We start from the raw sequence: 12500 nt of genomic DNA, 5'->3' as shown, positions 1-12500 counted from the left end.
CCGCTTGCACTCTGCCCAATTCGTGCATGGGCTCCAGCTTAAGGCCGGAGAAAACGCGATGAGGTGCCGCCACCTCTAACCCGGTACAGCGCTGCAGACCTTTCCACCGAGCCCTCCTGCAACCAGGCAAGCCGGGGCAGGCCGGACACCACAGGCCGCCCACGCGTGGCTCATGCCGGCAGAAACAGGACGAGGCGCTGCGGCCTCTCACCTGTGCCATCATCGGGCCCTCGGGGGCTGGGGGGAAGCTGCGGCACGCACGAGAACCCCCAGCCGTCTGCATCCGGCTGCCAGCCACCGGGACCGGCTGCCGCTTGCACTCTGCCCAATTCGTGCATGGGCTCCAGCTTAAGGCCGGAGAAAACGCGATGAGGTGCCGCCACCTCTAACCCGGTACAGCGCTGCAGACCTTTCCACCGAGCCCTCCTGCAACCAGGCAAGCCGGGGCAGGCCGGACACCACAGGCCGCCCACGCGTGGCTCATGCCGGCAGAAACAGGACGAGGCGCTGCGGCCTCTCACCTGTGCCATCATCGGGCCCTCGGGGGCTGGGGGGAAGCTGCGGCACGCACGAGAACCCCCAGCCGTCTGCATCCGGCTGCCAGCCACCGGGACCGGCTGCCGCTTGCACTCTGCCCAATTCGTGCATGGGCTCCAGCTTAAGGCCGGAGAAAACGCGATGAGGTGCCGCCACCTCTAACCCGGTACAGCGCTGCAGACCTTTCCACCGAGCCCTCCTGCAACCAGGCAAGCCGGGGCAGGCCGGACACCACAGGCCGCCCACGCGTGGCTCATGCCGGCAAAAACAGGACGAGGCGCTGCGGCCTCTCACCTGTGCCATCATCGGGCCCTCGGGGGCTGGGGGGAAGCTGCGGCACGCACGAGAACCCCCAGCCGTCTGCATCCGGCTGCCAGCCACCGGGACCGGCTGCCGCTCTGCCCGCTCCAGCTTAAGGCCAGAGTCAAAGGACGAGGTGCCGCCACCTCGCCCGCCCATCACCAGGCCCTCAGGAGGCGGCGGCAGCCGCGGCGGGCTGGATGCTCACGGGCAGCTGCCCTCGCATATACCAGCGCTCCACCTTTGCCATCATCGGGCCCTCCGGGGCCGGGGGAAAGCCGAGGCAGGCTCGGCTCCACCCGGTCTTCCAGCGTTCGAGTGCCGGTGGCCGCCGCCGGCCACCGGGCTATGCCCTGCGGAATCCACCTTTGCACCTCTCGCACCACTCGGGTCAACAGCCACCGCCAGCCTGCCAGACCCTCGCAGGCGCCCGGCTGGCTTACTTGGAAAACACCGGGAGAGACCAACCGGCCGAACAGACAGAAAACGAGCCGAACCACCAGGCAAAACCACCACCACAACGGCCGCCCAGCGCTCCACTTCGCCGGCTGAGCCGTAAGCCTTGCAGCCGCTCACTAGCGCTGCTCCGTGCACGAGTCACCACTACCTCCTATAGTACGGGAGATCACGTCCCCGCCCCCGGCCGGCTCCAAGAGTGCCGTCCCTGCCCACCGGGGAGACCCGCCAATGACACCGACTTTTACGATGACGTAACTGGAGGCAGCGAAAAACAGCGACCCCTTGGCCAGCTCCGAGAAAGTGGCGGGGCTATCAGGTCTACCTCCCCGCCCCCGAAATGCGGCTAAGTCCCGCCGGAGCCGGGTAGACCTGGCGGCTCTTTTCACCGGCCGCTGCGGCAGCGACACCCCGCGTCCTCCGGGCGCCGCCGGCGGCCGCGCCGGCCTCCGGAGCCGGGTAGACCTGGCGGCCGCCCGCGGAGCCGGGTAGACCTGGCGGCCCTTTTCACCGGCCGCTGCGGCAGCGACACCCCGCGTCCTCCGGGCGCCGCCGGCGGCCGCGCCGGCCTCCGGAGCCGGGTAGACCTGGCGGCCGCCCGCGGAGCCGGGTAGACCTGGCGGCTCTTTTCACCGGCCGCTGCGGCAGCGACACCCCGCGTCCTCCGGGCGCCGCCGGCGGCCGCGCCGGCCTCCGGAGCCGGGTAGACCTGGCGGCCGCCCGCGGAGCCGGGTAGACCTGGCAGCCCTTTTCACCGGCCGCTGCGGCAGCGACACCCCGCGTCCTCCGGGCGCCGCCGGCGGCCGCGCCGGCCTCCGGAGCCGGGTAGACCTGGCGGCCGCCCGCGGAGCCGGGTAGACCTGGCGGCCCTTTTCACCGGCCGCTGCGGCAGCGACACCCCGCGTCCTCCGGGCGCCGCCGGCGGCCGCGCCGGCCTCCGGAGGCGGGTAGACCTGGCGGCCGCCCGCGGAGCCGGGTAGACCTGGCGGCCCTTTTCACCGGCCGCTGCGGCAGCGACACCCCGCGTCCTCCGGGCGCCGCCGGCGGCCGCGCCGGCCTCCGGAGCCGGGTAGACCTGGCGGCCGCCCGCGGAGCCGGGTAGACCTGGCAGCCGTTCGGTGCCCCTTGGGCGGGGGGGGGCGGGGGGGGCAGGTGCGCCTGTTTTTGGTTCGTTTTTTTCGTTTTTTTTTTTTTTTTTCTTTCTTTTGAGATTTTAGCAAATCTGATTAAAAGGGCCACCCTCTCCCGGTTCTCCCGGACGGCATTTCTTTCCCCCTCCCCTTCCCGAGTTTGAACCACTTCTACACCAAGGGAGCACGTTTAAACGTACTGTCTGATGCAAGAGTTATTTCACCTTTATTGATTCCGGCGGGAAATATTAATACAATATTAACGACAACCAGTTTTCAAAATAATTTTTGTTTCCTGACACACACACACCCCCCCCCCACCCTCGTCGTTCTCATGCACGTGCACGCACCTATTCCGAGCCGGTGGCTGCCAGGCACTTGCCAGCTTCACCACACCAGCCAGCCCCTCTGCTCCGCTGCTGCCCCCCCCCCCCCCCAACCATATTCTGTCGGCGGGGTCCGGGCAGAGGTGGCAGCCCCCGGCACAAACTGCCCGGCTCCCCGGCGCGAGTTCGCTGTTCACTGGGTGCCTTCAGGACTGGTAGCCCCTTGCCAGGTTCAGGTTCGGGTCCCGGCGCTGCTGGGTGCTCGCCGACTTTTGGTTTTGGTTTTTGCGGTCTTGGGCTTTTTTTGGGGGGTTGTTTTTAATTTTTCTCCCCCCCCCCCGCCTGGTTTTTTTTGGTGTTTTTTTGACGTTTTCCTTTTTTTAATAAAATAAATACTTTAAAATACATATCTGCGATCCTGCAGGCACTGCCACCCCCCCCCCCCCCGGTGACACACGCGCGCTCAGAGGCGCGCGCACACACACACACACACACACACACACACAGAACGCGACGCAGGCACACACAGCTACACGCACCCCTGCACGGGTGTGCTCCCCCTCCCTCCCCGCGCTGCAGTCCCGGACCTGCAGGCCAGTAGGTGCAGCCCCCCCCCCCCCCCCTCCCCCGGCCCCACCCGATCACAGACTTTCCGGCGCCCTGGAGACGGGGGGTTGGGGGGCGGGTGGCTGGGTGGGGTGGTCTGCAGCCCGGCAACGGGGCCCCCGGAAACTGTGGTGTTTCCCGCCACGGCAACGGTCTGCTGCTCAGTCGCGGCGGCAGCAGCGGCGGGGAAAGGAGGCTAGAAAAGAGGGGGGGCGAGAGCGGCTGGCGAGCAGGCGGGGAGCCTGGCGCAGAGGTAGGCTGGCGAGGGGGGACGGTGTGTCTTTTCGGAGAAGGCTTCTGTTTGGATCGGTTGGAGTTTTATTTTTTTTACTTCTCTCCCCCGTCCCCGTCCCCGTCCCCGTCCCCGTCCCCGTCCCCGTCCCCCCCCCCCCGGTCGTTTAGTTTTCCCCCCGCGGCGGGGGCGGGCAGGAGTGGAGCAGGGCGAGAGCGGCTGGCGAGCAGGCGGGGAGCCTGGCGCAGAGGCAGGCTGGCGAGGGGGGACGGTGTGTCTTTTCGGAGAAGGCTTCTGTTTGGATCGGTTGGAGTTTTATTTTTTTTACTTCTCTCCCCCGTCCCCGTCCCCGTCCCCGTCCCCCCCCCCCCGGTCGTTTAGTTTTCCCCCCGCGGCGGGGGCGGGCAGGAATGGAGCAGGGCGAGAGCGGCTGGCGAGCAGGCGGGGAGCCTGGCGCAGAGGCAGGCTGGCGAGGGGGGACGGTGTGTCTTTTCGGAGAAGGCTTCTGTTTGGATCGGTTGGAGTTTTATTTTTTTTACTTCTCTCCCCCGTCCCCGTCCCCGTCCCCGTCCCCCCCCCCCCCGGTCGTTTAGTTTTCCCCCCGCGGCGGGGGCGGGCAGGAGTGGAGCAGGGCGAGAGCGGCTGGCGAGCAGGCGGGGAGCCTGGCGCAGAGGCAGGCTGGCGAGGGGGGACGGTGTGTCTTTTCGGAGAAGGCTTCTGTTTGGATCGGTTGGAGTTTTATTTTTTTTACTTCTCTCCCCCGTCCCCGTCCCCGTCCCACCCCCCCGGTCGTTTAGTTTTCCCCCCGCGGCGGGGGCGGGCGGGAGTGGAGCAGGGCGAGTGCGTGGCTGGCTGAGAAAGAAAGGCGGGAGCGGGGCCACGGGTGCGGCAGGATAGGGACTCGGCAGCTGGGGTTTAGAGACGGCAGGGCACCGGGGGGGCTCCCCTCTCCCGCCCGGGCACGGAGCCGGCAGGGACGCCGCAGGGTCCTAAAGTCTCCCGCCTTCCACCACCGGGGGCGGCAAGCCTGGTGGCGGAAGGGGGGAGCAGGGGCAGCCAGGCTCGGCGCGAACTGCGTGGCGGGAGGGCGGGGGGGCGGTGTGTGTGTGCGTGCAGCGGCGGGCCCGGGGTGACGGGGGTGGGGGGTGTCGGCCCGGGGCCCTGTTTCGGGCGGGGGGGGGGGGGGCTGCGCGCGTGTGCGTTTTGAGCGCACGACTGTGAGCGGGGCAGCGGGTGGAGGGTTTGGGCTGGGGGGGGCCGGTTGCGGGGGGGGGGGTGCGCACGTGTGTAGCCCCGTGCGAGTGGGTGCGGTGGCGGGCGGGAGGTGTTTGGGGCGGGGACTCGAATGGGGGGGGGCAGTGCGTGCGTGCGCGTGCGTGTGTCTAAGGGCGGGTGAGCGGCTGCAGCAGCAGGCGGTGGGCGTTCGGGCCGGGGGCCTGTTTTGGCGGGGTGCGGGCGCGCACGCAGGTGGAAATGAGAAAGATTTGTAACGGTGTCGCTAACGCCGCTTTCTCTGTTACAGCCCGGGTGGTCGGCCGCTTCGACGTCCGGCCTGCGCCCGTGCCTGCCTACGGGCGATGCGCTCGGCTCCCGGTCGGACCCGTCCCTGGCAAAGCAGCAGCCGCGTGCCTCGGCCTGGGCAGAGACCTGGGGCTCCAGGGCCCCAGCCAGGGCTGCCGGAGAGGCGCGCCGCGCTTCCGACAGAGGGGCATCAGCGGCTCCGTCGCCGGCGGGATGCGTTCGAGCGGTGAGGAAGGTCCCAGCGGCCTTAGGCGGTGGCGGGGGGCGCGCTCCTTCGGCGACGGGGAGCGGGGGGGAAACGGCCCCGGGGCGGGCCGGTCAGCCGGCACGGCGGCCACGCGAGCTCGTCGTCTCCAAGGATGCTCGGCTAAGTCGGCCTCGGCCACAGGGACCGCTTGTCAGGCAGCCGACTGGCTTTCTTCAGAGGCCTGCGAGACCGCCGTCCCTCGGAGGCCAATGAACAGTTAATGCGCGATAACGCAGGGGCCGGAGAACGCTAACGTTAACCAAGAGCGTCGCAAGGTCCTAAAGGAGTGCCGCAATCAAACTTTAGGAGTCGGTAATTTATAATACTGGTGACTACTAATCGAGTCATATTCAATCCGTGACGATCCGCTGGTAGGTACGTACGTACGTATTCCTTCTCCGGCTATTAACGAAGGGATGCACACCTAGCGTGCGTGAACGAATGAGTTTTGTTATTTAAGGAACTGCCAGAAAGCGTATTACCGCGTAGCGCTAAATCAGTCGGTAGGTGACGCTCCATAAACGATACAATCCAGCATCGCTCGTCAACTGTTAATAACTTCAATCGATGACGATTCATAGCGTATCGATTCTTCTGTATTCGTTTAGGAGCGGATCCCACGCCAACGGTGCCACGCGGTACCCCGACGGCCACCGACTCGTACAGAGACGAGAGAGCAGCGTCGGCGCCTCTTCCCGAAGAAGTCGTTACCGATAAAGTACACCGACTGCGGGTAACGCTTTGCTCTCACGTTTTTGACGCGTGCCTGCCTGCCTGCCTGCCTGCGTGCGCGGTAAAAGACAAGCTGTCAGACACAATAAATTTTAAGAAAGTGGAATCGCGGAGCGGTCTTAATACACTAACCAGGACCGGCCCGTAGCGCGGCCAGGGAATGCAGGCCGACCCTGCAGCGTGGCCAGGTTTACCCGGAGACACAGGTAAGGAGGCCAGGACTACCCCGGAGCATCAGGTAGGGATACCGGGCTGACCCCCAGAGGGTCAGGTAGGGTGGCCGGGCCTACCCCGGAGCGCCTGTAGGGACCGCAGGTGTACCCCGGAGCACCGGTAGGGGTACCGGCACTACCCCGGAGCATGAGGTAGGGGCGCCAGGCCTACCCCGGAGCGTCGGGTAGGGATACCGGGCTGACCCCAGAGAGTCAGGTAGGGTGGCCGGGCCTACCCCGGAGCGCCTGTAGGGACCGCAGGTGTACCCCGGAGCACCGGTAGGGGTACCGGCACTACCCCGGAGGATGAGGTAGGGGCGCCAGGCCTACCCCGGAGCGTCGGGTAGGGATACCGGGCTGACCCCAGAGGGTCAGGTAGGGTGGCCGGGCCTACCCCGGAGCGCCTGTAGGGACCGCAGGTGTACCCCGGAGCACCGGTAGGGGTACCGGCACTACCCCGGAGGATGAGGTAGGGGCGCCAGGCCTACCCCGGAGCGTCGGGTAGGGACACCGGGCTGACCCCAGAGGGTCAGGTAGGGTGGCCGGGCCTACCCCGGAGCGCCTGTAGGGACCGCAGGTGTACCCCGGAGCACCGGTAGGGGTACCGGCACTACCCCGGAGGATGAGGTAGGGGCGCCAGGCCTACCCCGGAGCGTCGGGTAGGGATACCGGGCTGACCCCAGAGGGTCAGGTAGGGTGGCCGGGCCTACCCCGGAGCGCCTGTAGGGACCGCAGGTGTACCCCGGAGCACCGGCAGGGGTACCGGTACTACCCCGGAGGATGAGGTAGGGGCGCCAGGCCTACCCCGGAGCGTCGGGTAGGGATACCGGGCTGACCCCAGAGGGTCAGGTAGGGTGGCCGGGCCTACCCCGGAGCGCCTGTAGGGACCGCAGGTGTACCCCGGAGCACCGGCAGGGGTACCGGTACTACCCCGGAGGATGAGGTAGGGGCGCCAGGCCTACCCCGGAGCGTCGGGTAGGGATACCGGGCTGACCCCAGAGGGTCAGGTAGGGTGGCCGGGCCTACCCCGGAGCGCCTGTAGGGACCGCAGGTGTACCCCGGAGCACCGGTAGGGGTACCGGCACTACCCCGGAGGATGAGGTAGGGGCGCCAGGCCTACCCCGGAGCGTCGGGTAGGGACACCGGGCTGACCCCGGAGGGTCAGGTAGGGTGGCCGGGCCTACCCCGGAGCGCCTGTAGGGACCGCAGGTGTACCCCGGAGCACCGGCAGGGGTACCGGCACTACCCCAGAGGATGAGGTAGGGGCGCCAGGCCTACCCCGGAGCGTCGGGTAGGGATACCGGGCTGACCCCGGAGGGTCAGGTAGGGTGGCCGGGCCTACCCCGGAGCGCCTGTACGGACCGCAGGTGTACCCCGGAGCACCGGCAGGGGTACCGGCACTACCCCGGAGGATGAGGTAGGGGCGCCAGGCCTACCCCGGAGCGTCGGGTAGGGACACCGGGCTGACCCCAGAGGGTCAGGTAGGGTGGCCGGGCCTACCCCGGAGCGCCTGTAGGGACAGCAGGTGTACCCCGGAGCACCGGTAGGGGTACGGGTACTACCCCGGAGGATGAGGTAGGGGCGCCAGGCCTACCCCGGAGCGTCGGGTAGGGATACCGGGCTGACCCCAGAGGGTCAGGTAGGGTGGCCGGGCCTACCCCGGAGCGCCTGTAGGGACCGCAGGTGTACCCCGGAGCACCGGCAGGGGTACCGGTACTACCCCGGAGGATGAGGTAGGGGCGCCAGGCCTACCCCGGAGCGTCGGGTAGGGATACCGGGCTGACCCCAGAGGGTCAGGTAGGGTGGCCGGGCCTACCCCGGAGCGCCTGTAGGGACCGCAGGTGTACCCCGGAGCACCGGTAGGGGTACCGGCACTACCCCGGAGGATGAGGTAGGGGCGCCAGGCCTACCCCGGAGCGTCGGGTAGGGACACCGGGCTGACCCCGGAGGGTCAGGTAGGGTGGCCGGGCCTACCCCGGAGCGCCTGTAGGGACCGCAGGTGTACCCCGGAGCACCGGCAGGGGTACCGGCACTACCCCAGAGGATGAGGTAGGGGCGCCAGGCCTACCCCGGAGCGTCGGGTAGGGATACCGGGCTGACCCCGGAGGGTCAGGTAGGGTGGCCGGGCCTACCCCGGAGCGCCTGTACGGACCGCAGGTGTACCCCGGAGCACCGGCAGGGGTACCGGCACTACCCCGGAGGATGAGGTAGGGGCGCCAGGCCTACCCCGGAGCGTCGGGTAGGGACACCGGGCTGACCCCAGAGGGTCAGGTAGGGTGGCCGGGCCTACCCCGGAGCGCCTGTAGGGACAGCAGGTGTACCCCGGAGCACCGGTAGGGGTACGGGTACTACCCCGGAGGATGAGGTAGGGGCGCCAGGCCTACCCTGGAGCGTCGGGTAGGGACACCGGGCTGACCCCAGAGGGTCAGGTAGGGTGGCCGGGCCTACCCCGGAGCGCCTGTAGGGACAGCAGGTGTATCCCGGAGCACCGGTAGGGGTACGGGTACTACCCCGGAGGATGAGGTAGGGGCGTCAGGCCTACCCCGGAGTGTCGGGTAGGGATACCGGGCTGACCCCAGAGGGTCAGGTAGGGTGGCCGGGCCTACCCCGGAGCGCCTGTAGGGACAGCAGGTGTATCCCGGAGCACCGGTAGGGGTACCGGCACTACCCCGGAGGATGAGGTAGGGGCGTCAGGCCTACCCCGGAGCGTCGGGTAGGGATACCGGGCTGACCCCAGAGGGTCAGGTAGGGTGGCCGGGCCTACCCCGGAGCGCCTGTAGGGACCGCAGGTGTACCCCGGAGCACCGGTAGGGGTACCGGTACTACCCCGGAGGATGAGGAAGGGGCGCCAGGCCTACCCCGGAGCGTCGGGTAGGGACACCGGGCTGACCCCAGAGGGTCAGGTAGGGTGGCCGGGCCTACCCCGGAGCGCCTGTAGGGACCGCAGGTGTACCCCGGAGCACCGGTAGGGGTACCGGTACTACCCCGGAGCATGAGGTAGGGGCGCCAGGCCTACCCCGGAGCGTCGGGTAGGGATACCGGGCTGACCCCAGAGGGTCAGGTAGGGTGGCCGGGCCTACCCCGGAGCGCCTGCAGGGACAGCAGGTGTACCCCGGAGCACCGGCAGGGGTACCGGTACTACCCCGGAGCATGAGGTAGGGGCGCCAGGCGTACCCCGGAGCGCCTGTAGGGACAGCAGGTGTATCCCGGAGCACCGGTAGGGGTACGGGTACTACCCCGGAGGATGAGGTAGGGGCGTCAGGCCTACCCCGGAGTGTCGGGTAGGGATACCGGGCTGACCCCAGAGGGTCAGGTAGGGTGGCCGGGCCTACCCCGGAGCGCCTGTAGGGACAGCAGGTGTATCCCGGAGCACCGGTAGGGGTACCGGCACTACCCCGGAGGATGAGGTAGGGGCGTCAGGCCTACCCCGGAGCGTCGGGTAGGGATACCGGGCTGACCCCAGAGGGTCAGGTAGGGTGGCCGGGCCTACCCCGGAGCGCCTGTAGGGACCGCAGGTGTACCCCGGAGCACCGGTAGGGGTACCGGTACTACCCCGGAGGATGAGGAAGGGGCGCCAGGCCTACCCCGGAGCGTCGGGTAGGGACACCGGGCTGACCCCAGAGGGTCAGGTAGGGTGGCCGGGCCTACCCCGGAGCGCCTGTAGGGACCGCAGGTGTACCCCGGAGCACCGGTAGGGGTACCGGTACTACCCCGGAGCATGAGGTAGGGGCGCCAGGCCTACCCCGGAGCGTCGGGTAGGGATACCGGGCTGACCCCAGAGGGTCAGGTAGGGTGGCCGGGCCTACCCCGGAGCGCCTGCAGGGACAGCAGGTGTACCCCGGAGCACCGGCAGGGGTACCGGTACTACCCCGGAGCATGAGGTAGGGGCGCCAGGCGTACCCCGGAGCGTCGGGTAGGGACACCGGGCTGACCCCAGAGGGTCAGGTAGGGTGGCCGGGACTACCCCGGAGCGCCTGTAGGGACAGCAGGGGTATCCCGGAGCACCGGTAGGGGTACGGGTACTACCCCGGAGGATGAGGTAGGGGCGTCAGGCCTACCCCGGAGCGTCGGGTAGGGATACCGGGCTGACCCCAGAGGGTCAGGTAGGGTGGCCGGGCCTACCCTGGAGGGTCAGGATGGGGGGCCGGGATCCATCGCCGCGTGCCCGTAGGGACAGCAGGTAGAACTCCGGCGCATCACAAAGGGTTCCGCCACGGGCCCAAAGTACTGGTGGGGGAACGGGTTCTATCCCGGAACGTCGCCTGGGGACACCGGGCGTAAGGCGGAGGGTCGGGTACGAAGGCTGGGTCTAAACTCGCGCGCCCGTAGGGACAGCAGTTTTTCCCCCGGCGTACCGGGCGGGGGTACCGGTACTGCCCCGGAGTACTGACGGGGGTACACGGGTACTGCCCCGGAGTACCGGGCGGGGGTATACGGGTACTACCCCGGAGTACCGGGCGGGCTCACGGGTACTGCCCCGGAGTACCGGGCGGGGGTACCGGTACTGCCCCGGAGTACCGGGCGGGGGCATACGGGTACTGCCCCGGAGTACCGGGCGGGGGTATACGGGTACTACCCCGGAGTACCGGGCGGGGGCAGGGGTACTGCCCCGGAGTACCGGGCGGGGGTACCGGTACGACACCAGAGCGCTGGGAAGCAACGCCAGGCCTACCCCGGAGTATCAGGTAGGGATACCGGGCCTACCCTGGAGGGTCAGGATGGGGGGCCGGGATCTAACACCGCGCGCCCGTAGGGACAGCAGGCGGAACTCTGGCGCGTCACAAAGGGTTCCGCCACGGGCCCAGAGTACTGGTGGGGGAACGGGTTCTATCCCGGATCGTCGCCTAGGGAGACCGGGCCTAAGGAGGAGGGTCGGGTAGGAAGGGTGGGTCTAAACCCGCGCGCCCGTAGGGACATCAGGTGTACCCCGGAGTACCCCGGAGTACTGGGCGGGGGCATACGGGGACTGCCCCGGAGTACCGGGCGGGGGTATGCGGGTACTACCAAGGAGTACAGGTGGGGGTTACGGGTAGTACCCCGGAGTACCGGGCGGGGGCATACGGGTACTGCCCCGGAGTACCGGGCGGGGGTATACGGGTACTACCAAGGAGTACAGGTGGGGGTTACGGGTACTACCAAGGAGTACCGGGCGGGGGTATACGGGTACTACGAAGGAGTACAGGTGGGGGTTACGGGTAGTACCCCGGAGTACCGGGCGGGGGCATACGGGTACTGCCCCGGAGTACCGGGCGGGGGCATAGGGGTGCTGCCCCGGAGTACCGGGCGGGGGTATGCGGGTGCTGCCCCGGAGTACCGGGCGGGGCTATGCGGGTACTGCCCCGGAGTACCGGGAGGGGGTATACGGGTACTACACAGGAGTACAGGTGGGGGTTACGGGTAGTACCCCGGAGTACCGGGCGGGGGTACCGGTACTGCCCCGGAGTACCGGGCGGGGGTATGCGGGTACTGCCCCGGAGTACCGGGTGGAGGTATATGGGTACTTCCCCGGAGTACCGGGCGGGGGTATGCGGGTACTGCCCCGGAGTACCGGGCGGGGGTATACGGGTACTACCAAGGAGTACAGGTGGGGGTTACGGGTAGTACCCCGGAGTACCGGGCGGGGGTACCGGTACTGCCCCGGAGTACCGGGCGGGGGTATGCGGGTACTGCCCCGGAGTACCAGGCGGGGGTATGCGGGTACTGCCCCGGAGTACCGGGCGGGGGTATACGGGTACTACCAAGGAGTACAGGTGGGGGTTACGGGTAGTACCCCGGAGTACCGGGCGGGGGTACCGGTACTGCCCCGGAGTACCGGGCGGGGGTATGCGGGTACTGCCCCGGAGTACCGGGTGGAGGTATATGGGTACTTCCCCGGAGTACCGGGCGGGGGTACCGGTACTGCCCCGGAGTACCGGGCGGGGGCATACGGGTACTGCCCCGGAGTACCGGGCGGGGGTATACGGGTACTACCAAGGAGTACAGGTGGGGGTTACGGGTACTACCCCTGGCTGCCGGGTGGGGGTACTGGTACTACCCCGGAGTACCAATGAGGGTTACGGGTACTACCCCTGGCTGCCGGGTAGGGGTAATGGTACTACCCCGGAGTGTCGGCATGGGACGCCAAGCTACGTCTGGAGCATCAGGTAGGGATGCCAGGACTGCTCTGGACGGTCAGGTAAGGCGGCCAGGTCTACCCCTTGG

This window comes from Buteo buteo, unplaced genomic scaffold, assembly GCF_964188355.1.
Source record: "Buteo buteo unplaced genomic scaffold, bButBut1.hap1.1 HAP1_SCAFFOLD_37, whole genome shotgun sequence".
NCBI classification, from domain to species: Eukaryota; Metazoa; Chordata; class Aves; order Accipitriformes; family Accipitridae; genus Buteo; species Buteo buteo.
Note: the sequence above shows the minus strand (reverse complement) of the source record.